The sequence below is a fragment of the Panthera tigris genome, chromosome C1, assembly GCF_018350195.1.
Source record: "Panthera tigris isolate Pti1 chromosome C1, P.tigris_Pti1_mat1.1, whole genome shotgun sequence".
NCBI classification, from domain to species: Eukaryota; Metazoa; Chordata; class Mammalia; order Carnivora; family Felidae; genus Panthera; species Panthera tigris.
The window spans coordinates 39,673,673-39,698,819 of record NC_056667.1 but is presented as its reverse complement, the minus strand read 5'-3'; the positions used below and the strand labels follow the sequence as shown (position 1 = coordinate 39,698,819).

Genomic DNA, 25,147 nt, shown 5'->3' with positions numbered 1-25,147 from the left:
CCGACACGGGGTTCGAATTCAAGAACTGTGAGATCATGAACTGAGCCGACATCAGACGCTTAACTGACTGAGCCACCCAGGTGCCCCTGTCAGGTTACTCTTCTTATGTCTCTCCCACAAACGCCTAGAAAATATCCTGCATCGAGGCAGCCTTTTCGGCATGAATGATGGAGTATGAAGAAGAATGTAAATCATACCTAAGCATGCTGAGATTCTATGGGATCAAGACTGTTAAAGGTCACCTGACAGCCAGGTTCATCTTTTGTTCACTGGATGCTCGCCTCACAGACATGTGTGGTGAAAGCCAGCACTTGTCCATGTAAACATCTCACAGGTTTCCTTGCTCCAGAGAAGCCTAGGAAGCATCAAGTCTGCAGTAAAGTCATTTCAGTTCCCCAACCATCTTCCCCTACATCTTATGTGCATTTCCTAAATTATGCTGACTCCTGGACTGTAGCCCCATCTGTAGATCAGACAACCTTAACTGGGCTCAAACTTTTGAAAAGGATCGATGAGATGCAATATTTGGTACTGAGCTACTTCAACCGACCAAACCTATAAATTAGGTCAAGTCATTCTTGGCTTATGGAGATGGAGCTCTCTTTGCTCTGCACACACACTACAATTATCCTTTTGTGTATTCAGAAAGAACTGATGAAAATACACACAATCACATAGAGTTTGCTCAATAAAAAAGTACAATGCTAAAGCTGAGAAACACTTGCAAATGTTTAACACACATCACATAGTAAGCCCCTCACTCATCTTAATGATGCATCCCAGGATACAAGACAGGCTTAAAAAAAGGAATCACAAATGTAAAATGTCAGAATCAAATCCAACACACAAGTGAACCAAGAGGATTTTAAAACATTACTTGGAAAATAAGAGAAATTGCCAAGGTCTAAAGATACGGAACCCAAGAATATTAAACTGTAATATTTTAAGGTTATATGACGTCTTTAACGAGAGGACACCTGTAATCTCAACTTGGGGAACAGACCAGAGGTAAACGTATGTTAGCAGGAAGTATATCCTCCAATAAGTGCAGAGGCTGGCTTCACAAGATCAGAAGACTTCCTTCCCCAGGCTAAAGCCTTTGATATTCTAACAGCACAATTTTCATTGCAAATAAATATATCAGTTACTCAAGTGTGACTATGTATTTTCATGAAACAGTCTGTGTGGGTCTCATGGCCAACTTTGCAGCTGACCAGGTTCCAAACCGTTTTTGCCCTCCTTCCCTCTTACGAATGGCAATTAAGAACAGAATTACAGTGAGCATCCAGGATAGAGCATTGAGGAGGTTCAGTTGACTTCAACTCTAATGGTTGTACAAAGCACTGCATTAAATCTTTTATGTTCCTGTGATATATTTTAAGAAACATTATACAGGCAGAAAATTTCAGGGATAAACTATTAGAGCAGTGCACAATAACACAGGCACTCAAATCCTGTCATTGTAAATGTCAATGATTTGAATGACTAATTATTCACACTCAACGCATTAACCTCATCCCTCCCACCATTTTTTTTTTCAGAAAAATATACAACAAAAGCAAGAGGGAAGGCCTCAGACATGCAGCTGCTGGATCAGCACTCAGGGACATTTATCTCTGTGGAGGGAGGTAAGAAGCAGAGGCCAGGCTCAGCCTCATTCTTAAGGTGCTCCTGAAAAAAACAGCCCATCGTAGTGTCTCCATTGCCACAATCCTGGGTCCTTAGGCCCCATAGCCTTAATTACCTGCTCAATCCCATCTTTTATTTTGTCCCCCCAAAGGTATCTGCTTCACTGTTTCCTGGACTTGTCAGGTCAGATGCACATAAAAAATGGGGTTTATTTCCATTATGGCTAGATCTTAGAATGCTAGATGAACAGAGATGGAGCCCCGGAGTGCCAGGCACTGTGCTGGGCCCTGAGGTTACAGAGACAACAAAGACAAAGAGATAGCCCTCATTGAGTTCCTGATGGAGATGCATGACAGACACCAGAGAACAGGAAGGACCACAAAGCCCAACCCCATAATGTTAACAATGAGGAAACCTAGGACCAGAAAGGGGAAATAACTTGCCCTGGGTGATACTGCTAGTTAGAGCAGGAAATGGGACTTAAGCCCAGGTCTACAGACTACTTCACTTGTGTACTCTTGTGACAATGCAGACATGGACATTTAGATGAGGGTTTATTTCTCCTTTTCTGGGAAGAGGGAGTAAGGTGGCCATATCATAAAAATGCCCTTGAACAGAGGTGTGGAGACATGTCTACCTCCATACTTTATTGAGTATAGCACTTTACAGTTTACAAAGAATGGTGACCTGAGCTCCATAGCTCAGAGACCACATCTGTTTTGTTTATTATAGCATCTCCTGCATGTAGAACAGCGCCTGATGATTCTAAGTTCTGGATAAAGGACTACTGAATGAATGAAAGTCCTTGCACGTTCAGTAGTTCACTAGATCCCTCAAACAACCCTGTAAAGTACAAGCCAAAAAGGTATTAATGTCATCCCATTCTTAAATATAACAAAAGAGGGCAGAACACTTACTGAGTACCCACTATATGCCAGGCATACATTTAGATATTATTTCATATACAGATTGTAAGGGCATTTGTTCAAGCAGGAGGGCTGAATCTTTGGCTGACATGAGCCCCCTTGAGAACCTGTTGAATGCCTTTTTCCATTCTCCCCAGAAAAATGTACACACACACACACACACACACACACACACCATTTTACGTACACTAAAGGCAATCCTTTGTCTCCAGATTGAAATCCTCCAGCTGATTCTAAGAATAGCAATACAATCAAAGTGCAAAAACTTCCCTTCCTTCCCAAATCTTTCTTTTCATGTAATTTCTTGTTCTCAGAATTCATGAATTCATTAACCAAACAAATATTTATTGCCAAAGGGTCTACATGTCAGAGGAGAGAGCAAGCATGTCTTATGGCCAGAAGGTCCTTTAAGTATATTAAACCAAACTATTGTAAAATTCTAAAAATGTACTTAAAGTCTCCTTTAATATTTCTTCCATCAGCTCATGGAGTCCTCATAGTTCCTTCTGTCCTTCACTCTTCACAAGGCTTTCATCTGCTCAAATCTGGGGAAAGACTAGAGTTATAGGGCTGGTCCTCCTCTTCACAACTAAGGACAGTTATTGTCCCGGGCACCAGAGAGCCACCTTGGAGGCCCTACCGCAGCCCCCTCACCAATCCTGTCTGCCATACTGTGGCCTTACTCCAATATTTTCCATAAAAATGCAGTCCCACAATAAACTGCTTGGTCTTGCATTTACATATCTTAACCCACTTTACACTCTCAGGATTTACTTCATGAGACACATAAAGGGTTACGACTTTATGTTACAGGAACCTGTGCTATGGTAAAACACAAGACTGACATTCGTCATCCAAGAGCCCAGTGCAGGGCCATTGTACTCCTATCACGGCAGTTCTCAACTTCTGGTTTTCCGGACGAGGGGTGGCCTCAAGGCTCAATCTGGGCAAAAAGACCAAGAGAAAAGAAACTAAGAAGGTCACAGGAATACGGTGCTTCTTTTCCAAATACTCTCCCCTTTACTTTTAATGCCCTCTAAATGTCAGCATTCCCAGAAACTAGAAAGATGGAGTGTACTGATTGCAAACATGTCTCAGGTGTGTACATCTGAGACACACGCACACACGTATTTTATTCAATATTTTAATGAGTATTGAAAGGTGTTTTCTTTTACCATGTTGGAAGGACTTTTGAAAATTTATGTATAAAGGCTAACCCTTATGTAATAGAACAAGCGCTCCCGAGAGCATGAAGAATAATGTTTACCAAGGGCAGTCACTGAATCGAACCATTAAAGAAATAGATTTAAATTATTCATGAGAACAAAAATAAAAGTCCTAATTCTCTTTGTAGGCATTTCCCACTTAACCCTTATAAAATCCTGACACGCAGTATGTTAGACTCTGGTGGTGCAGCCCAGACTACTGCATCTCACCCGCCTTTCAAAAGCCTGAAAAACAAATCCCCAAAGTTAGAAAATTACACAGCAGGCTCTGTGTTCCTGAAGACAGATATTATTTTTAGGAATAATTCCTCACTTCTCTTCTTGCTCCTTTAAAGATACTAAAAATGTCCTTACAACCCCCAATTTCATATTTTTTAAAAGTTTTATCCATCAGCTCATAAAATCCACACTCTCCCCTCCTTCTCTTCAAGAGGCTTTAATTCACTCAAGTCCCTTCAGATTAATATTTTTTTCTAAATGCAATGCTTTCCTGGTTATGATTCAACTGGGAGGGAGACACATGTTATTAATGGGTTCCAAGAGCAGGGGCTGAGATTGATGATCTGATCACTCTAAGAAAAGGGAACTTGGGAATATACTCACCCCACACCCCCACGCCCCCCACCAAATTACAAGTGATGACTCACAAAAGACCCCTGGAGCAGAAGAATCTGGCTGAAGACTGCACCCATGTCCCTCAAAAACATTTGTACCAAGTTTCCCTAATTCTGCTGGAAGGTAACTAGAAAACTCTAGAAAAAATATTTAATTCCAACTGGGGAAAACATGCTGACAGTTTAATAGTACCTTTGGGTAGATGCACAAATAACCTGAAAGACCTATTTACTCTAGGAAGTTATGTGGTAATAAATTCTCAGCATATCCTTAAAACAAGTGTGTTCAAGTCAACACAAGTTTATTGAATGCTATTATAGACCAAGGCATTGTTCTAGGAATACAGAAAACAAAACTAATTTGGTCCCTGCCTTTAGAGTGTTCAAGTTAGGAGGATGGAAAGGGAGGGCAGATAAACAAATAATTAACTAAAACCAGTTGTATATACCCCTTTCTTTAAGCAATTGCCTCCAGAGTTTCTCTAATGACTCTCCCTCCTTCCCAAAAAGCACATACATGAGATATACACAGACAAGTTCTGATACTGTACTGACAGTCCTGTTTCCAGTCTAAATGCTTACGTCCTAAACAAATGACTATTTGTAACAAGGAGGTAAGCTTAAGGCATTACTCCTTTGAAACAGCATCTTCTTCACTGGAGAGGAATACTAGGCGTGCCAAAAGTATTCTCAGTGGGGGTAGTCAGGGTTTTTAAAAACTCAGCAGTCGCTGGAGAGAACAAGAGGCATTAATACTTAAAATAGCAGGGCCAGCGTGGATATGAAAAGCATAATCAAAATTTAATTTCTCTTAGGCATTATTCTCAAATTCACAGAAATCCAAGTTTTTAATCTTCCTCCCCAGATACAGCACACACATTTCTCCTCCTAAATAAATACTGGCCTCCTTTATATCTTACAGTGTTTCTTTAGGGCTTTAGTTTGGGCCTAAAATGATTTCCTGGTATGCCTGTCCTGGGGCAGTCCTAGTAAAACCCCTGGGTACTTGGTTTTAGCAGACTTTTACAGCAAACCTTCCAGAGCCGAGGGATGACCCGGCCATCCAGTTCATTATAAAGACGAGGAAACCTTTCTGTCACCACCCCTTGAACCCCCAATTCAGTGCTCTTTTCCAAAATAAAGATCATCTCAAACTTTCAATAAGCCTTCTTTCTTAAAGACATATTTGAAAAGCGCAAATGTTTTCATTTCAATATAAATACAATTTCATGGCCAAGCTCTCAGGCTTTCTGCAAAAATATTAGATCTAATAAAAAAATCAACAGGAGGGGCACCTGGGTGGCTCAGTCGGTTAAGCGTCTGATGTCAGCTCAGGTTATGATCTCACAGTTTGTGAGCTCAAGCCCCGGGTCAGGCTCTGTGCTGACAGCTCAGAGCCTGGAGCCTGCTTCAGATTCTGTGTCTCCTTCTCTCTCTGCCCCTCCCCCCTTCTCATTTCCTCTCTCTCCCTCTCTTAAAAATAAACAAACACTAAAAAAAAAACTTCAAAAAAAACTTAAAAAAATCAATTGGAAAACAATTCCTTTCCCATTCTACCCCTTAAGCTTCTAAACTCTGAATATTTAATGTGGACAAAATAACCAAAATGCCTCATAATTAGCTATGGGTACCTGTTGGGGCAAGAACCAGTTGTGATGGTAGACACGTCATCTTCATACAAAGAACATCAATGGATAATTTGTAAAATTGCTTCCAGAATTATCAAGTTGAGCTTCTTTTTTTTAAGTTTATTTATTTATTTTGAGAGAAACAAAGAGAGCCTGACTGTGCATGCGCTCATGTGCCTGCGCGAGTGGGGGAGGGGCAGGGAGGAAGAGAGGCAGAATCCCAAGCAGGCTCCACACTGTCCACTGGAGCCCTATTTGGGGCTTGAACTCATAAACCAACCATGAGATCATGACCTGAGCCCACCAAGAGTCAGACTCTTAACTGACTGGACCACCCAGGCACCCCAAGTTAAGCTTATCTTCTGATTAAATGCATAATCAATAGCCAGTGGCATAAATATTGTATACTTATAAAGTGCCTGGCTGGTGGCTCAGAGTATAAGCAAACTCACGGGGATTCAGCTGAACAAAGCAATGTGTTATTCTGCATCTGTATCATGATCTGCAGCATGGGGTCACTCCTCCGCATTTGTGTTAATGCACACTCAGATTAAATTCTTCAGAAATACCAATAAAATTTTTTTTTTATTGTGAAAATTTGTATTTGTTTTCTTAACAAACCTGGGTGGGAATGGGGAGGATAGTGAAGGGAAGTAGAGGGAGTCAGTATCTAGAAAATTCTATACAGGGCAACCTTTTGTTAAGAATTGTATAATGCCAATGGTTCTTCCAATTGTGCAATTCAAAGGAGAAAAGATTATTTGGGGGCATACTGAAGCTAAAGATACTAAGTGAAATAGACAGTTCTCAGCACCTCAGTGTATGTGTAAGTGGCCATGGTAAATTAGACCTGTGGACAATTCACACAGCCTCATGTTATATCTACATGTTCATTACTGAAAAAATCTTGAACGTCATTCTGATAGGGCAGTTTTAAATTTGAAAATTACTTTATCACATTTGAAATTTTATTTTTAATTTCTTCCTCTTCTGAATTTCTTTCTTTCTTCCCTTCCTTCCCTCTCCTTTTTTTCTTCTTTTTTTTAATAAGAAGGATTCATTAGAAAAAAAGACTTTTTGACCTGATAGGGGAACTTTTTCCCTCACACTACCTCAGAGAGTTATTTGGGACTACCATTCATCCTGGACACCCCTGGGAAGGCAGATGGGTGTGAGTAAAATGGGACTCTAGCCTAACAGCGTTCCTAAGAATGCAGACCTAGGCTGGGAGAAGTGTATCTCTGAATTATTTGTGGACAGCTTGTTCACATAGAACATAGAAATTCAAGGTCTGCAACTGTCAAGCTTTAAGGTGCAGTGAAATAGTATCATTCACATTGGTGGAAATGTAAACTGGCACAATCTTTCTGAACCTTATGTTCATATTCTTGGACCCAAGGACCCATTCTGAAGCTCAGAAAAGCATTGTAAAATTCTAAAGATCAAAAGTATGCATGATAAAGTATATTATGAAAAGTGTATCTTAGAGGAGTGAAAAAATAGAAACAACCTAAGGGCCCAACAAGAGGGGATGACTAAGTAAGTTACTGTATAGTTTTATGACACAGTATTCTGCAGCTGTTAAAATTATGTTTATAATGGGTTTTATAACAGAAGAAACCATGTATGATAAATGTAGAAAAAAGTGAAATAAAAATTATCTTGATTACATAAACATGTACAATGTAGGAGGGAAAAGTAAAAATACTAACAATAAAGGGTGGGATTATAGGTGACTGTTACACTCGTCTCTATCTTTATTTTCCAAGTTTTTGTCTTACAATGAAAATACAGCACTTTTATAATCTGAAAGGAAGTCATTTTTAAAAATGAAAGAAAATGTCAAATCCTTCAAACCAGTTTGGAGTCACAGTATTAAAAATTATTCCATCTCCTTCCCAGAGCTGTCCTGCGGGATCTCTCCTTGGCCACACTCTGCTCCTACATTAGAGGACACATAGGAGCCCAAATGAATAAAAATCGCATTTCTTGAAACGGCCTGTGATTCAGTCTCTCCTTCACCTAAATCACTGTGTATTAGCAAGGTTACAATCTAAGTCTGCCTTATCGCCTGGCAGCAACCTTCAGGAGGACAGCAAGGAGAGAAGATGATTTATAAGAAAACCATTCCCTGGATCGGGGAGTGAAAAGTACTGATCCGTTCTAAAAGCTCCTGCTGACAAACTCTGATATTATGAACATTCTGCACTTGGACAAAAAGCTCCCACTTTTCTTAATTACATGGTCTGAGCAGGAGCCTGCTTTTAGGATCTGCCCAATCACACAACAGCCATTTATTTTCCCAACCGCAGCTGCCAAAATTTCCCTGATCTCTGTTCTGTGCTCCATCTTCAAGGACATCTTGTGAATGTATGACACTGTCAAGCAGCATTCCATGCCATGCTTTTTAAGCTTCTCTCTCTCTCTTTCCTGCATACAGAGATCTTCCTAATACATATGTATTAAAAATCTCACAAACAAAAAGCAAAGTGGAGAGGAAAAAAAAACCACAAATACCATGTATCAGAATGTTTGTCTACTTTAAGACAAATACTTTATTATGACAATGAACCACTAACACTCTTTGTCCTCTGTATGATTGGTTTCCTTTAGTTTTATGGACTCTGCATCTTGTAATTCATTGTGTCTCCTCTTTGTAATACTGCTAGAAAAATGAGGGGCAAATTTGTAGCCCTCTGTGTTTAAGGAAAGAGCACAGAATCTCCCTGCAAACTTTTGATTCTTGTTTTTAATGTTTGTTTTATTTTTGAGAGAGAGAGCAAGGGGCAGAAAGAGAGAGAGACAGAGGATCTAAAGCAGGCTCTGTGCTGACAGCAGAGACCCTGATGCGGGGCTTGAACTCATGAACCATGAGATCATGACCTGAGCTGAAGTCGGCTGCTTAACTGACTGAGCCACTCAGGGGCCCCTTGATTCTTTTTCAACACAAACTTAACCTCTGAATTTATCTTGTTTTTTTTTTTTTTTTATTCTCTTAATTTTCCTTCACCTCAATTTCCTCATTGTTCTATTTTTTTAAAAAAGAAAAATAGATGTATTTTTACATATTTTTATGATGTTGCCGTGTAACAACAGAAAATTTTGGATTAGAATAAAGAACAAGTTAATATTTTTGTCTTCACAAATCATCTTTTGTCTTTCAAAATATGCTTCTGAAATCTCACTAATTCATATAATTGGACAAAAGTCAAACTGGCATTTTAAAAATTCAGAAATGGTAAGACTTTTTAAAACACAGGATAAAGTTTCAAAATTGTTACCTTTATACTAAAATTTAAACTGCATTATATATAATTCTCAGATAAGACCCTTGTAGAACTAATTTAATAAGTCCCTAAGAATAATTTGGATACATGTATACACACTAAGGTATTGAAGAGTTTACATCTTTGAGTCAGGCAACCATGTCCTTTGAAATCACAAAGTAAATTTGCTTGGCAAACTGCTCCAATTCTTGATATATTCTTTTTATCCCAGAAATTTATCTTAAAAAAAACAAAACAATGAAAGGCTAACAATATTCAGAGTCAGCTGTTGTCAAATTAACAAATTTTAGGGCAAACTAAATTTTTTTAATTATAGGCATACTTTAAAGCAAGTCAAAAGTTTTAAAAAAGTTTTTTAATGTTTACTTATTTTTGAGAAAGAGAGAGAGAGACAGAGTGCAAGTCGAGGAGGGCAGAGAGAGAGGGACACAGAATCCGAAGCAGGCTCCAGGTTCTGAGTTGTCAGCACAGAGCCCGATGTGCGGCTGGAACTCACGAACAGTGAGATGACCTTAGCCGAAGTTGGGACGCTTAACCAACTGAGCCACCCAGGCGCCCCAGCAAGTCACAATTTAATAATGACAACATTGCACTTCATTTGAACAGCTCTTCCCCACAACTGAAGTTAGTTCTTAAAAGAAGAGGAAAGGCAGTACAAAGGAACAAAAGTCAAGCTAACTTCCCTAACGTCAATGAGTTCCTTCAATGGGCCAGAAGCCATTATGATGAATGCCTGAGATACAGGAGAGAAAGGGGTTTCCTGCCTGCAAGGAAATAAATAAATCAGTAAATAAGTAATTACTCTATAATGTCATAAATGTGGTAATGGAGAAGTATATACAAAGTGCCCAGCAAAGTCCCTGCCTGGAATATAGCAAAGGCCCAATAAATGGAGATCCTGTGATAACACTGATTAACCCAAGTGCTTTGGGTTACACAGGAAAATGTTTAGGCAAGCAATTACCATGAACTTCTAATACTACCAACAGCGCACAATAAACAGTGATAGATATAGTCAGGTAGGTTACTTCACTTAATTCTCCCACAACTGTGCAAAGTAGGTAACTATCGTTCCCCCTACTTACAGTTGGGGAAACCAAGGCTTGAAGAAGTGAAGTCACTCAACACAGGATGAAGGAGAAGTGAGGCCTGAGGCAGTATCTGCTCTCACTCAGCCAGAACCACAACTTGAACTCAAGTGTGAAACCAAACTCTGCCCCTTCTGAAACCTCCAAGTCAGAGGAAAGAGCTCCTATCACCATAAAATGCAACCCCAATGGTCTTGGGAGAAAGTAAATGATCGAATCCAATTAAAACCCTACTGGGCTACATATCTACCATTAGTCATTAAAACTGTCAAATAAATGGATGCTAGAGGAAAATCTTAGTTCAAAATTCCACATGGTGTACAGGCAAGAGCATGAAGTTTGGAGTTTATATTTGAAAACTGGCTCCAGCCTTGACCGTGGTTTAGACACTTAAGACTCTGAATTGCAATTTAAATTTACTCATCTGAAAAATACACACAATTCTATCTGCCTTGCAGGGTGGTTGTGAAGATGAAAAATAACAAATTTAAGGCATCTGGCTCAGAACTTGGCACACAGTAAGGACATAATACATGTTCATTCCCCTTGTCAAAATTATAACATTCTAAAAACATATCCCCATTAAAATGAGGCAGCAAAGTTGACTAGAGGTGGTAACATTTATCCTTGGAATTTAATTTCTGAAATGGAAAAAAATACTTAAAAATGTTAGTACTCATCACCTATGTCAATAGCTATTTCCTTCATCTTCAAAATGTTTCACAAACATTAACTAATAAATTCTCGCAATAATACCAGTCAGGAACATATAGAGCAAAGGGAAAGGGATTAAGTGAACTTTAAAAAGTGAGTAATGAAATCACCATTTTTAACACTTACAAACATAATTTCTGGTACACTTTGCCTTTTTAAAACACCCTCTACTGTGAGTGGCTTAAAGTTAGATACTTCAAATGTAATAAGTGCAGTCACTCAGGTTTCTGATTTCCCAAGAGGAAAACCCTCTTGTTTTCATGGGAAATTTCAGGAAATTGCCACAGTGCTCTCTGTGGAAGGACAGCAGAGGGCATTTCTGACTTTCCACATAGACCTGCTCAGGGTGGAAGCATAGAGGTTGTCTGTCCTTGGTGTACCCTCCACTTGGACTGCTCCTTCCTTCCTGTGGACCCCAAGGAGCAGCTATGTTGACCACATGCACTTCAGGAGAATTTTACAGGGCACTGTTGGAAAGGTGTGGTGGGAAGTGCAGAGATAACACAGAAAGTGTTATCTTCCTGCAGAAATGGAATGTAGCTTTACAAAGTCACTGGAAAGAATTCTTTAAATCACATGTTAGACTCAGGGGATTTTATAAGCACATTCACACCCAGCACCCCATTTCATCTTCATGAAGACCCTGAGAGATGAGTGGGCTTTGCCCCCCTCCCCTATCATTTGTATTTTACAGGTGAGCAAACCAGGGGCTAAGCAGCAAACAGAAAGCAGAGTGACTAGCCCTGGTTCCCAAGGTACAGAGCTGGGATCTGACCCCGGGTCTTCCTGTCACTGACTCTCATCTTCCTCCTTTACCCACCACAACCTCCATAAACGCTGGAAATCACCCTCCCAGCAACATTTTCTCCAGCCTGCAAGGACAAACTAGAACATGCTGTGGTCTCTCCCATGCCACACTCTGCGCAGGCACTCCTGTTGGAAAGCTGTCCTCTCCCACCACCAGGCCTAACAGACCTTCCCCAACACCCCATCTTTCCCCAGCTCCCACCTCTATCCTTGGCACATGCTTCCCTCATGGACATTTACCACACAGCCTCGAGACTCTCCATTTTCCTGTCTTTATCGCTGGACTGTGAGCTCCTTGAGGACAGGGGCTGTGTTTGATTCATTTGTAACCCCAGGGACCAGTGCAGAGCTCCAGGTTTTGTTGGCAGAATAAATCAATAAACAGGCGGCTCTCCAGGTGCTCACCTGCTCTCCATAGCTAAATCTGCTTTCCTTGCTCTGTTCCCCACCATTCCTCTCTCATCATAAACTTCTCTTGTATCTTTCTCAGCTCTTCAAAATCAATTTAAAAATAACAGCACTTTTGGGGCACCTGAGTGGCTTAGTGGGTTGAGCATCTGACTTTGGCTCAGGTCATGATCTCATGGTTCGTGAGTTCAAGCCCCACATCGGGCTCGCTGCTGTCAGCCCACAGCCCACTTCAGATCCTCTGTCCCCCTCTCTCTGCCCCTCCCTCTCTTGTGCTAACTCGAAAAAATAAATAAAAACATTAAAAAAAAATAAGAGCACCTTTATCTTTTAAAGCTATATTGCACTTATCACGCTTGTCTTCCTCAACTTCTTTCAAACTGTCCCCAAAGACTGTATTTTTAAGGCCATTTTCTGGGGAAGGCCATCTTCATAGCTTCTTTTCCTTCCATTCATTCCAACTCAGACTGCCTCTGTTTCAGGCCTAAACTCATATTTTATTTTCACTTTGGGTCTAAATCTGGCTAAGGGCTACAGGTTAAGAGTCCCACAGAACACTTGCACCTAGGAGTTGCTACAAGTCACACAGGCAGAAGCCAAAGCCAATGGAGACTCAATACTTTGCTGTAACATCTATCAAAGCTAATGACTTGCGTGTTATTTAAAAAAAAATGATTGAATAAACTATCATATAATTACTTCTACTTCCATTCAATTCAAATCAATTTAAACACTTATCCAATATCTATCTATCTAATGGTTAGGAACACAGGCACCAGAGCCTGAATGCCTAAGTTCAGCTGTGTGATTTTGGGCATGTTACTTAACAATTCTGTGTCTTAAGTTTTCTCAGTGTTGACAGTGTTTATAGGAATGTGGCAAAGATTAAATGTATTTTATGATTAGATGACTGAGTTCCATGGCATTTGATCCCTGCCATTGAGGAATTTAGTCTTGTAAGGGGTGGGGGATGGCAGTGGTTAATGGACAGATCTGTGAATAGACAAAATTCCAAAATGCAACAAAGCAGGTACCATAGTCTGCCTTCTGTGGTATGTATGTCTTTTCCATGTCTTTACATGTGTGCTTCCTCTCCTCCCACTAAAATGCTTCTCCCACCACCATCTAAATAACTGGGCCATGTTGCAAAGTTCAGTTGAAGTCTGACTGCCTGACCCAGATGGCCTTGGCACCTCCTCTCTTTGCTTTGCTGTGGCATTCACACTCCACATCCGGTCACAGTCTATCTGCCTGTCTCCCCACTGACTGGGAGCTCCTGGAGAACAGGGCCTGAATTTTAGTTGACTTCTTGCTCCAGGCATGGAGTACACAGGAAGAATCTGACCAAAGCCTGCTGAATGAATCAGTGATCAGCGGCAGGTGCAGGGTGCCAGGAGGGTTTAGAGGGAGAGAACACGGGAACATTGTACGAGACTTCCTTTTTCCCCAACCCACCAGGCTCTGCAGTGTGCTGAGAAAGCCATAAGAGAAACTTGTGGTTCTATATTTTTAAATCCTTTCCTTAAGCCTTTTCTTCACTCTTCCTGCGCTGTTTATTTTAGATGAGTACAGGCATGAAGATCAAAACAAATGTGAACCAGTGGCTAAGGGGGGGGCAAATAAATTTTGGGAGACTCACAATCGTAACATGCCACTAAACACAAGAAGAGGAAAATATTTAGGGCTTCACCCGGAGCTCTGCACAAAAGGTGCACTGCCAAATGTTCAGTTATTCTTCTACTCTTAAGAGTGTTTGATGCAGAATTTTGCTTTTTTTTTTTAAAGTAATTTAAATCTACACATTGCAAATGAAAACAAAAGAGCTCTGGCAACAGAATAAACGGTATCTCTCCTTTTTTAATCTTAAGATTTTAATCTAATTTTATGCAATAGTATACACAATGGAGAGAGGAGATAAAAATACATAAAATATACATATCTATATTTTAAAACTAATGCTTTCTGGTTGCTTTCATCATGTAGGTTTATTTACAATTCCAGTTAATGCAGCAGTATTGGCCTGAATACTTTTGACCTACGAAAATACATATTCAAAAGTAAGCATTTCAACTTAAAAACTTGACAGCAGACTCAAGAACTGAACTCAGGATCTCACGCTCCAGAGCTCTTTAACCAAGCTCTTTTTATCTTCTGCTGGCATCCACGAGCCTTTCTTGGATGATATATCCTCAGTTTTGAGGTTATCTGTTCTCCTCTTTGAAGGTTATGCAATGGGAAGTACCTTGCATATTTTAGTCTAAATCTCTCCCTATGAGCCCTGCAAAAAATGACTAATATCTAAAATACACACCATAGCACCCTAGGTGGATTGAACTATTTTTTAAAATGTTCCTTTATTAAATGCCTACTGTGTGCCAGGACCTGAACCAGGCTCTTTACATATGCTAATAATCCTTTGAACAAGTCTTTGAGGGGTGCCTGGGTGGCTCAGTTGGTTGAGTGTCTGAATCTTGATTTCGGCTCAGGTCATAATCTCACAGATTGTGAGATCGAGCTCTAAGTCAGGTTCTGCACTAACAGGGCAGAGTCTGCCTGGGATTTTCTCTCTTCCTCTCTCTCTGCCCCTTGTCCACTTGCATGCACTCTCTCTCTCTCTCTCTCTCAAAATAAGTAATTAAACTTTAAAAATAAAAAAATAAACCAGTCTTTGAAATAGGTATTATTAACTGTATTTTATAGACAATGAAACTGAGGCTAGAACAAATTAGTGGCCTTACCACCCCCCCCCCACAGTTAAGTGGGAAAGGAAAAAAAAATCCTCAATTTCTCTGACTCCAAAGCCTATCCTCTTAACCACTAGATTACTTTTATGGAAATGAAGAATCTTATGATAATGACAATGACTATTGAACTTTTTGAGTGACTGGCCTAACCTTTCTGACCTTCTTGGGATTTTTATCCCATTTCATAGTCTCAACTATAGGGAAATAGAGTGGAGCTTCTCCCTCACAGACTGAAGACCTCTGGTCTTTTTATGAGTTCTCTATGTTGGGTTTTCCTGAGGCCCAGACACCTCAAACCAATCTTTTAATTTCCTGCTACTCCAGGGATGACCACCCCAAAATGAATGCAGGTAGGGTATGCCTGTCACCCCAAGAGTCAGCAGCTAGTCAGAACAGGACAATGACTGCTCCAGCTTACCAAGCAGAAGCAAGACACTGGCTGAACTGTTGTGGCCTCATTACATGTTCACAAACAAATACTTATTAGTGCCACTCTCCAACCCATTATCTGACTGTATTTTTTAACTTATTATATTAGAGAGAACATGCGTGCACAGCAGAGGAGAGGGGCAGAGAGTGAGAAAGAGAGTAAGAGAGAGAGAGAAAAAATTTTAAGCAGACTCTATGCTTACGACAGAGCCTGATGTGGGGTTCAATCCCATGGCTCTGGGATCATGACCCGAGCTGAATTCAAGAGTCAGAGGCTCAAGACTGAGTCACCCAGGCGCCCCTCATTTTATGTTTTAAATAGCATTTCATCACATGGAATTATAAAACATCACACAATCTATCTACTAATTCTACTTACTTACTTATTCTGTTGCCTGTCTTCCCCCTCTAAAATGAAAGCCCCATGAGGGCAAGGACTTGTCTTAGTTACTGCCGTATCTCTAGTACCTTGAACAGTGTCTGGCATATAGCAGGCATCCAACAAATATTTGAAGAATAGGACCCAAATTAATTTCACATGACAATAATAATGATGCTTATCATTAACACTCTATATGCTAAGCACTGTTTTACATTCTTTATTTTTATTGTTTTAAGTTCTTAAAGTACATTGGTCCATCAAATCCTCAAAATAACCCTAGTTTACAGATGAAGAAACTAAAGCATTGGGGGGGGGGCGGGATTAGTGATTTGCTCAAAGTCATAATTGGTAAAGCCAGGATATGAACTCTGGCAATCTTCATTGAAAGTCTTTATTAATAACCACTAGGCTAAATGTCTATCATCAGTCACTTCCTTTTAAGAAGTGAATAATATAAAATAGGAGATAGAACATGGGCTCTGGAATCAAACAGACTAGGCTTGTAATTCCCAGTCTGATACTTCTTAGACATGTAACCTTGTAGAAGTTATATAAACTATGTGGTACTCTTTCTTAAAAATGGGAATAAAAATACCTGCTTCAGGAGCACCTGGATGGCTTGGTCAGTTAAGTGACGGACTCTTGATTTCAGCTCAGGTCATGATCCCAGGCTTGTGGGATGAGCCCTGTTTGAGATTTTCTCTCTCTCTCTCTCTCTCTCTCTGCCCCTCTCTCCAGCATGCATGCTCTCTCTCTCTCTCTAAAATGAAATAATAAAAAATTTTTTAAAAGAAAAAAATACCTGCTTCCTAGAGTTATAAGGTTCAATGACATAACCTAAGTTTGTTCTGTTTGTAAAGCCTGACACATACACTATAAAAGGTCACTATTATTGTGATGTATCATTGTTAACCATGTGGTAAGAGACCAAGGGACATAAAGAAGTCTGAAAGAAAGAAGAATTAATGAGGAAGTACAAGGTGAGTCATGGTAGCCAGGGAGTTTCACGTAAATAAGACATCCTCAAGATCTTCAACCCAAAGTTACACAACTACGGTTGGTGAGCAACAGCAGTGTCAAAATCAGTCTTCATGGCAGAGGGCTTTGGGTCCAACTTCCCTCTCACAGGCTAGAGGATAACGGCGCACCTGATGGCAACCCCTTTATGAACATATAACCAACATCCAACTCTATCATTCAGTTAACAATTCATTACCGAGCACTTACTAGGAAACAGGCACAGAGATAAACTCAGTCCTGATTGTTGAGGTGGCAGTGAAACAGGAAAGTCAACAACTGATAATGCACTGGGGAAGACCAATGACAGAAGGATGCTGGCAGTGCTCATGAGTCCCAGCATGAGTCACCTTTCCTAGGTGAGAAGTCACCTATTTGTCTCTTGAAGCCAGGTGAAGAAAAGTAGAAGGATGTTTGACACCAAGGGATCTGTTTGAGCATAGGTACAGAAGAGCATGGTGAAGTTCCACAGTGGAGAATGAATGGAAGGCTGAGAGCTGCAGGATGGGAGTCTGGAAAGGAGGGTGGGGACAGGCCACAGAGGGTCTCCTGGGTGTTGTGAAGGCAGCTGGGCTTGATCCTGAGCCACAAATCTCTAATGTAGCCATCTTTGAGATCACATCTCAACTGTGTGCCTGTAGCAAATACACTGGTTCCCCACAAAATACAAACAAAACAGGGGCACCTGGGCAGCTCAGTCGGTTGAGCATGCGACTTCGGCTCAGATCATGATCTCACAGTTGTTGGGTTTGAACCCCGCATCGACTCTGTGCTGACAGTACGGAGGCTGGAACCTGCTTAGGATTCTGTGTCTCCCTCTCTCTCTGCCCCTCCCCTGGTCATGTTCTGTTTCTGTCTGTCTCTCAAAAATAAATAAAAATGTTAAAAAATTTTTAAAAATACAAACAAAACAGCACTAAGAAAAAGAAAGAAAACACTATTTTTTTTAGGTTCACTGCCGTATTTTCTTCCTGAATAGACCATGGGCATTTTTAGCAGTAGGGGAATTTATCACCACCTCATGATACTGTTCCCCTTTTATATGTTAAAGTCACTTTAAACTCAACTCTGTTCAGCAAATGTTACTCTCCTTTCCCAGCACAGCACCTTGAGCAACTTGGTAAGTATTTGCTGAACTGGGTTAGATTCATTGAGTGACAACTGTGTAAGGTAACCTTGCACCAATGGGTAAGCAGGGGCCCATGGGTAGTAGAAGATAAAAAGATGAATATCATGACAACCTTACCCTCAATGAACGTGAACCTCCAATGATGCAAAAGAGGCACATATGACAATAATATACACACCCCAAAGCAGAATGCAAGGGTGCATTCTTTCAGCAGTGGGCTTTGCAGGTGGTGGGGCTGAATCCCACTCTCATTGCACTTTTGCCAGATACTCAGGGGCTATGTCTCTATGCTAAATCCTCAGAGACCACTAAACAGTAAGTACTTAGCAAAGTTTTATTAAATGGATCTATTTAATCCTCACAACCCCAAGAAGTATAGATTATTTTACAAATGTGGAAACTGAGGCTCACAGAGGTAATGTGACTTGCTCAAGGTATAAGGTTAGTATAGAAAGAATAACAATAACGACAATAATAATTATTGTTTTTCATTCTAAGGAAGCCCGCCTTCTATTTTCATTCTCTAAATGTTTCTGCCAATGGTTTCTCTTTTCATACTAAGATAGAGAAGGTTCTCTCTGCCTGAATGAAACTTGAAGTTCATAATTTGAATTTTTTCTAAAAACGTTTATTTACTTTTTGAGAGAGAGAAAGGGACAGAGAGAGAGAGAGAGAGAGAGAGAGAGAATCCCAAGCAGGCTCAGCATTGTCCACATAGAGCTTGACACGGGGCTCAATCCCACAACCATGAGATCGTGACCTGAGCTAAAATCAATAGTCGGATGCTTAACTGCCTGAGCCACCCAGCTGCCCCCACAATTTGAATTCTTGAACTCCGGTTGGCTTTTCCCTGTTGCAAGTTTTAGGAGTTTCAAAGGGCATAGGTTGGTTTTAGGGCAGATGGATCTGCCACTTTCCAGGCAAGGACATTCTTGAGTACAAAGGTTCTCCAATACTCTCCCACTCCCTTCCCAATCACCAGCTATTAATCCAATTTCAATTCAATTCAATAAATCTGGAATAATTACTATGTGGCAGGCACCTTTCTCAGTACTTCCAAAATTAAATATTTGGTACGGAAGTTTCTGTGGCTGCCCTCCTGTGATTAAATCACATCTCACCCACTTTCACGCACAGTAAAGCCTGAAGAGCAGAGAACAACTTGGGCTCCTGGCTGGCTCAGTCAGTTACGCATCCGACTTTGGCTCAGGTCACGATCTGGTGGTTTGTGGGTTTGAGCCCTGCGTAGGACTCTGTGCTGACAGCTAGGAGTTTGGCGCCTGGAGCCTGCTTCAGATTCTGTGTCTTCCTCTCTCTCTGCCCCTCCCCCGCTTGCTCTCTGTTTCTCTCTCTCTCTCTCTCTCTCTCTCTCTCTCTCTCAAAAATAAATAAACATAAAAAAAAGAGCGGGGACCAACTGACCCACCAATATTTATAAAGAAGTACAGTGCTACCACAGAGTAGGCATCTTAATACATTTTCATGGAACTGAATAAAACGTTTAAATTTCACTCTAGAATCAAACACACCTGAGTTCAAATCAAATCTGGCCCAATCAATTACTGCCTGTGTAACCTTAATTTACCTTTCAAAATCTCCGTTAGTTCATCCATAAAATAGGAAAATTAACATTTACCTTTTAAGGTTGTTCTAAGGATTAAAAGGGATGGTGTGTAAGGCACAGTGCCTGACTCATAGTAAGAGCTCAAGAAATGAAAGCTAATCTCATTATTTCTAGTCTCACCTTTAGATCACCTCCACTACTTACTACTATCATTAGTATTATTACTTTGAAGGTTCAGCTAGGTGGCATGACCAAGGAATAAGATTTGCTAGTTAATAAATACTTTGACTAATAGAGAGCCGTAGCATATACCATGCAGATAGCATGAATTTTCGAAGACTAAAGATACAGTTTCACATTAAATGTAAAATAATCAGATGCCATCCTTCCTTTAATAATTTGGAAGATACTAGAGATCTTGCATTGCATAGCTCTGAAAAAAAAAAACGATGGATTTTGTTTGTTTGGAGAATGCGGAGCTCATGATCATCTAGAACAGCGTTTTTCAAGGGCCTGGGTGGTTCAGTCAGTTAAGCATCTGACTTTGGCTCAGGTCACGATCTGGCGGTCCATGAATTAGAGCTCTGCGTCAGGCTCTGTAATGACAGCTCAGAGCCTGGAGCCTGCTTTGAATTCTGTGTCTCCCTCTCTCTCTGCCCCTCCCCTACTCACGCTCTGTCTCTGTCTCTGTCTCTCTTAAAAATAAATAAATATTAAAAAAAGTAAAAAAAAAAACAAACAGAACAGTGTTTTTCAAAATTTACTGACCGGAATCCAACAAAGCAAAAAAAGTAAGAAACATACTGAACACACATCAACTTCACATCACAACTCAAAACATAGGCAACTGAAACAAAAGATTCATGAAATAATACTTACCCTTCCTAAGTACTAGCTACTGATGTTTTCTTTTCTATTTCATTTATTATTTTACTTAAAAAAATTCTGGTCAAAAGACTCAGTAAAATAACTGGAGGCAAAACTAAACCTAGTAATTTACTAATACTGCTATTCTGTCTGTGAGGGTGTATCAAGGATATGGTTTAACTGATCCTCCCATCAAGATATGGATTCTATTTTACATATTAAGAAACTGAAGCTCTCAGCAAGATGAGGTGACTTGGACTAAGGTAGACTAAATGGCAGACCCAAGACTCACAAGTCTTCCAACTCTGTAGTTCAGGCTCTTTAAAAAAGGATAACTCAATTCAGTAAACATTTAAATTGAGTAGTTACTGTGTGCCCAACATCGAAATAAGAGAGCATCTGACATGATCTCTGCCCTCTAGGGCTCACAGACTACCAGGGAAGACAAGCATGCCTTGGTACATGCACTTGGAAGTCTGAAGCGGGTATATTCTATTCTGGGGGAAATAAGTTTTTTTCCCAAACTACCACTATCCTATCTCTGGCCACACATTTTCCCATGACATGAGCACTGGTACCTGCTGGTGAGAGAATGCAGCGTGCTCCTCTAACGGCACATTTCTTTACAATCTGAAATAAAGTTGGTATTTTTCCTCCTAGTGCTTTTTGGCACTGTAAGCCTAAAAGCAAGCCTCAACGTGACTTCACCAGTGAGCATCATCATCATCATCATCATCATCACATCACACTCTGACCAGAAGAGTGCTTTAATGTCAATTCTCTCTGAACGACCAATATCTAATTAAGAAGCATCTTTAGGGTGACTTCAACTTCTGAGAAATCATGACCCAATAAAGGCAAGTCTTCCCTGCAAAACAATCAGGAAACTAATAATCCTTTGAACTAACACATTCCAGAGCTACTGATTCAAATAAAGTTAAAACCAAGTCAAAACACCTTAACCTTCCTAAATGATAGCTTTTAACTAGTTCTTTAACTTTACACATCCTATGCTGCATTTACACCAGACTACTTATTCCATAAGCAAGTGCCCATCTCCGTGCCTTTACTTACATTCTTCTTTACACACAGAATTCTCCCTTTCCCTAATTTCTCTGCCTATCCATCTTTCCTGGTTCCACCCAAATGACATTTCCTCCGTGAAGCCTGCCTCCTTCCTCCAACAACAATGAATGTCTCCTCTTCTGTATATTTTACCTTCTCTGCTGAGACATTCTTCACATTCTGCCTGTCACTGTCCTTACCCACTAGATTAGAATACGTTTTAAATACTATGACATTCCAGAAGGCACCTAGAATGTGATTTATATGCACAGACATGCCATTGTATTTGCTAATTCCACACTGAAAAACTTGATCTAGAAAAGGAATTGCTTCACTTGTTTTGTTTTTGTTTTTGATTTCCCCTAGAGAAGTAAACTTTGGCTAAGCTGGATGTATTCCTAAATACTTTGGAGCTAAGACTTCTGATATTCTTAAGCATGTATCCTAAGGCAGGCAGCTAAGCTTTATTTTCTATAAAAAGGGGTTAATAACACATGCCCCAACTACATTAAGGAGATCAACCTGACACCATAGAGCAAAAATTATACAATGTTAAGTGAATATGAGAAATGATCTCCCTAGTCACAGATCCATTACAGCAGAACTGTGCTGGGAATAGCTCAAGTTCTAGAAATACAAACTTGCTCCTCTGTTCTTAGAAAATTGACACAACGGTAGTTCGGGAAGAGTGCTGTTATGATTATAGCAACTGCAAGCCCTGTCTCCAAAATACACCAACTAGAGACCTGTTTAAGAGTTTTTATTAAAGCTCCTCTAAGCTAAAAGTCTTTTCTTCTTGCAGATAACCTTAAGCCAGTGGTGTAAAGCAAGAAGGAATTGAGACTCGAGTACTGGCTTAAATAGGGGTCAATTTTTAAATAATACAAACATTTAGCTAGCCAAGAGATCCTAAGAATATCCATCTGCCCCTCCCCTGTCTAGTCACCTGCTCAAATCATTCACCCGATCATCTCTTTTTGGTCCTTCATTAATAGGTGTGAGATTTTTCTAGGCTAAACTATACAGAAACATCTTCTACCCTTCTCCATATTCAAGCCCCTTTCTTCCACTGGCGTATTTCTGCCTGAACACACACAATGTAAAAATCCACTAAATTCTTCCAGAGAGCTTGCATACCATATATGAGGCTGCTTACAAAATCCTTAGAAGAACTTGGTGAAGCCTTGAAATAGATACACATGGAAAGAGAAAAATTCTATTGTCTGTTTCACAGTAAAGGGTCTTTTTTTATAAAAGCATAAGTCCTAGAAAATAGCGCTTGGGGGATCAGATCAATTTATAATCCTTCCCCTGATTTTAAGGATTAAATTGAAGGAAAGAAAATTACTCCCTTTCACATCCTTCCCATGACCATATAAAGTGGAATCCAAAATCCATGACATTAAAATAGTGTTCTAAAGGTTATGTTTTCAGTTTAAGTCTCAAGCACCTTCAGGTACTACTTGTATTATTTCTTTGTCCTCACTTGTGACAGCAACAGGTCCCAATTTAAAGCAAGTTGTCAATTTTATTAAATGTGCCTGTTTATTCCCCCTTTCAGAGCCTTGGGAAAAAGGCACAAAGTTAGGCTCAGCTTAACACAAGTCCTGACACCACTACCTTTCCCAAGTGTGTGTGACCAACAGTTACATCAAGGCCTTCCTCTTTTCTCTTTCTTTCCTACAAATGGGAAGGTAATAAATTGAGGGCCAGCATTCTGCTCACATCTCCCACACCTCTTCAGTCAATGCAATCGCTTCTAGAACTGTTTGCACTGCCAAAGCCATCCATCATCCTGCCTCACCAAGCAGGAGAAAGAAAACTGATGGCGAGTTAGAAAAATCTCATTAAGCCACTTTTTGCCTCAACCTCTTCACCACTCCTTGAAAATCAGAACTTCAAAATTCAGTCTTTTGGGGAAACAAAAAGGACAGAAAGAAAAAGGTGATGTGGTGAAGAGGGAAAACATAGCTCCAAAATAAGTTGGTTTGGGCCAAATTCAAATAAGTCACAGGTTATAATAACATATTTTAGACAGCAGAGATGATATTGCATTAATGAGCTTCACTTTTTTTTTTTTTGGTTTTTATCAGTTGACTTCTGAATTTCCTAACAGACTCATGAAATAATAATAATAAAAAGAACAGCACCAACTAAAATTAATTTTATGTTCACCTTTTTTCTCTTTTAACAACTAAATCCCAAGTTAATTCTAATTCCAAAGGAGATCGTGAATGTACCTTACAAAACCCTAGGAGAAACTTAATAAAGCCACACAATTCCAGGGAAGAACTGAGGGACTATCTGTGTTTAAAAATTACTGTGCCACCACCCCTGCCCCCTTCCTTGAGTTCTGGGGAGAGGATGGAGACTATGAGGGCATCATTCAATGTCACTTCTCCCCAGGACATCTGGCACGGGCAGACTGAAGGAGACCTAACATCCTCTAAGCACCTTTAATATTCAGGTGTATGACTGATGCCTTCACATACCGTTTCTCATTTGATCCTCACAAAAACCCTGTGAGTCAGGCATTATCATCTGCATCTTAAAGATGAGGAAACTGAAGCTCAGAGGCTGAAGGACTTCATCCAAGATCACCCTTTTACTAATAGGGAAAGTCAGGATTCTAATCCAAATCCACCTGACTTTAAAGTCCTTTGCCCTTCCCGGTTTCTTAAGACAAAGGGCAATATTTCCAGATGGTTGCTTGTACAGGCACACCATGAAAGTCCTATAAATCCACAGGCAGACTTGTGGCTCCGTGGCTTCTGAGCTGGCCCTGCCAATAAAGACATGGAGACAGTGGTATCTAGTAGAAACAAATCTAATTTTTCTACATGTGTACAAATCGATGTGATATGTATTTAGCCTCATCTGCACACTGGCCCTCTGGGTCTTAATCACAATAACCAGGTTGATTTCAGGATTGGAACCTTTTCTACTACAGAGGCGATTAAAATATAATCAAGCTAGAAAGTTATCCTCCCCCAAAGCCACCTAAAACAGAACAACTCCAAAATAAAACCAATTTACATATTTTAGCCCAAATTAAAATGTAAAAGCTAAGGATTCCCTTTTAATATCCTGAATAATAAATGCACATTTATGTAAAGCTTCCTTTGGGGAATGGTTACTATGAGGACAACTTTCCCAATATTATTCATAAATATCACTTTTGTTTTGGTGTTACAGTAAGAATCTGGACTTGTGGGAATTGTACTGTCTGTACCCAGTGCATCAACAGAGATAATTAATATTGAAGACAAGTACAATATCCAGAATTTTAGATGTGTGGTTGGCTGCATTACAAAAAGTAACATAAGAAAGGATGAGTCAAATCTGGTCAAAATCACACATTACAGGGACTTAGTCGTTTACTCCATTTTAAGTGAGCACTCTCCTAATAAAAGTTTCATTAGTAAAGATTGCAAGTTCTCAGGCTTTCCATGACAGACTTTTAAATAGCACTTAGAGCTAAAGTTTATCATTAAAGCTGTATTTACTACTGCTGCATCTTCAAAGGGGGCACTTGAAAAAAAAGTTCAATTCAGCCTATTATTTTTCATGTACAAATTAGAAAGGAAAACTCTGAAGGTTTAGACTGGCAGCTTAGGAAAACA

At 40.0% G+C, this 25,147-nt stretch overlaps 1 protein-coding gene across 6 annotated transcripts in view; it reads right to left on the bottom strand.

Annotated features, from left to right (window-relative positions):
- ELAVL4 (ELAV like RNA binding protein 4) overlaps positions 1 to 25,147 on the bottom strand; it is a 154,053-nt gene that overhangs the window by 56,362 nt on the left and 72,544 nt on the right. The gene's annotated exons all lie outside the window — the stretch shown is intronic.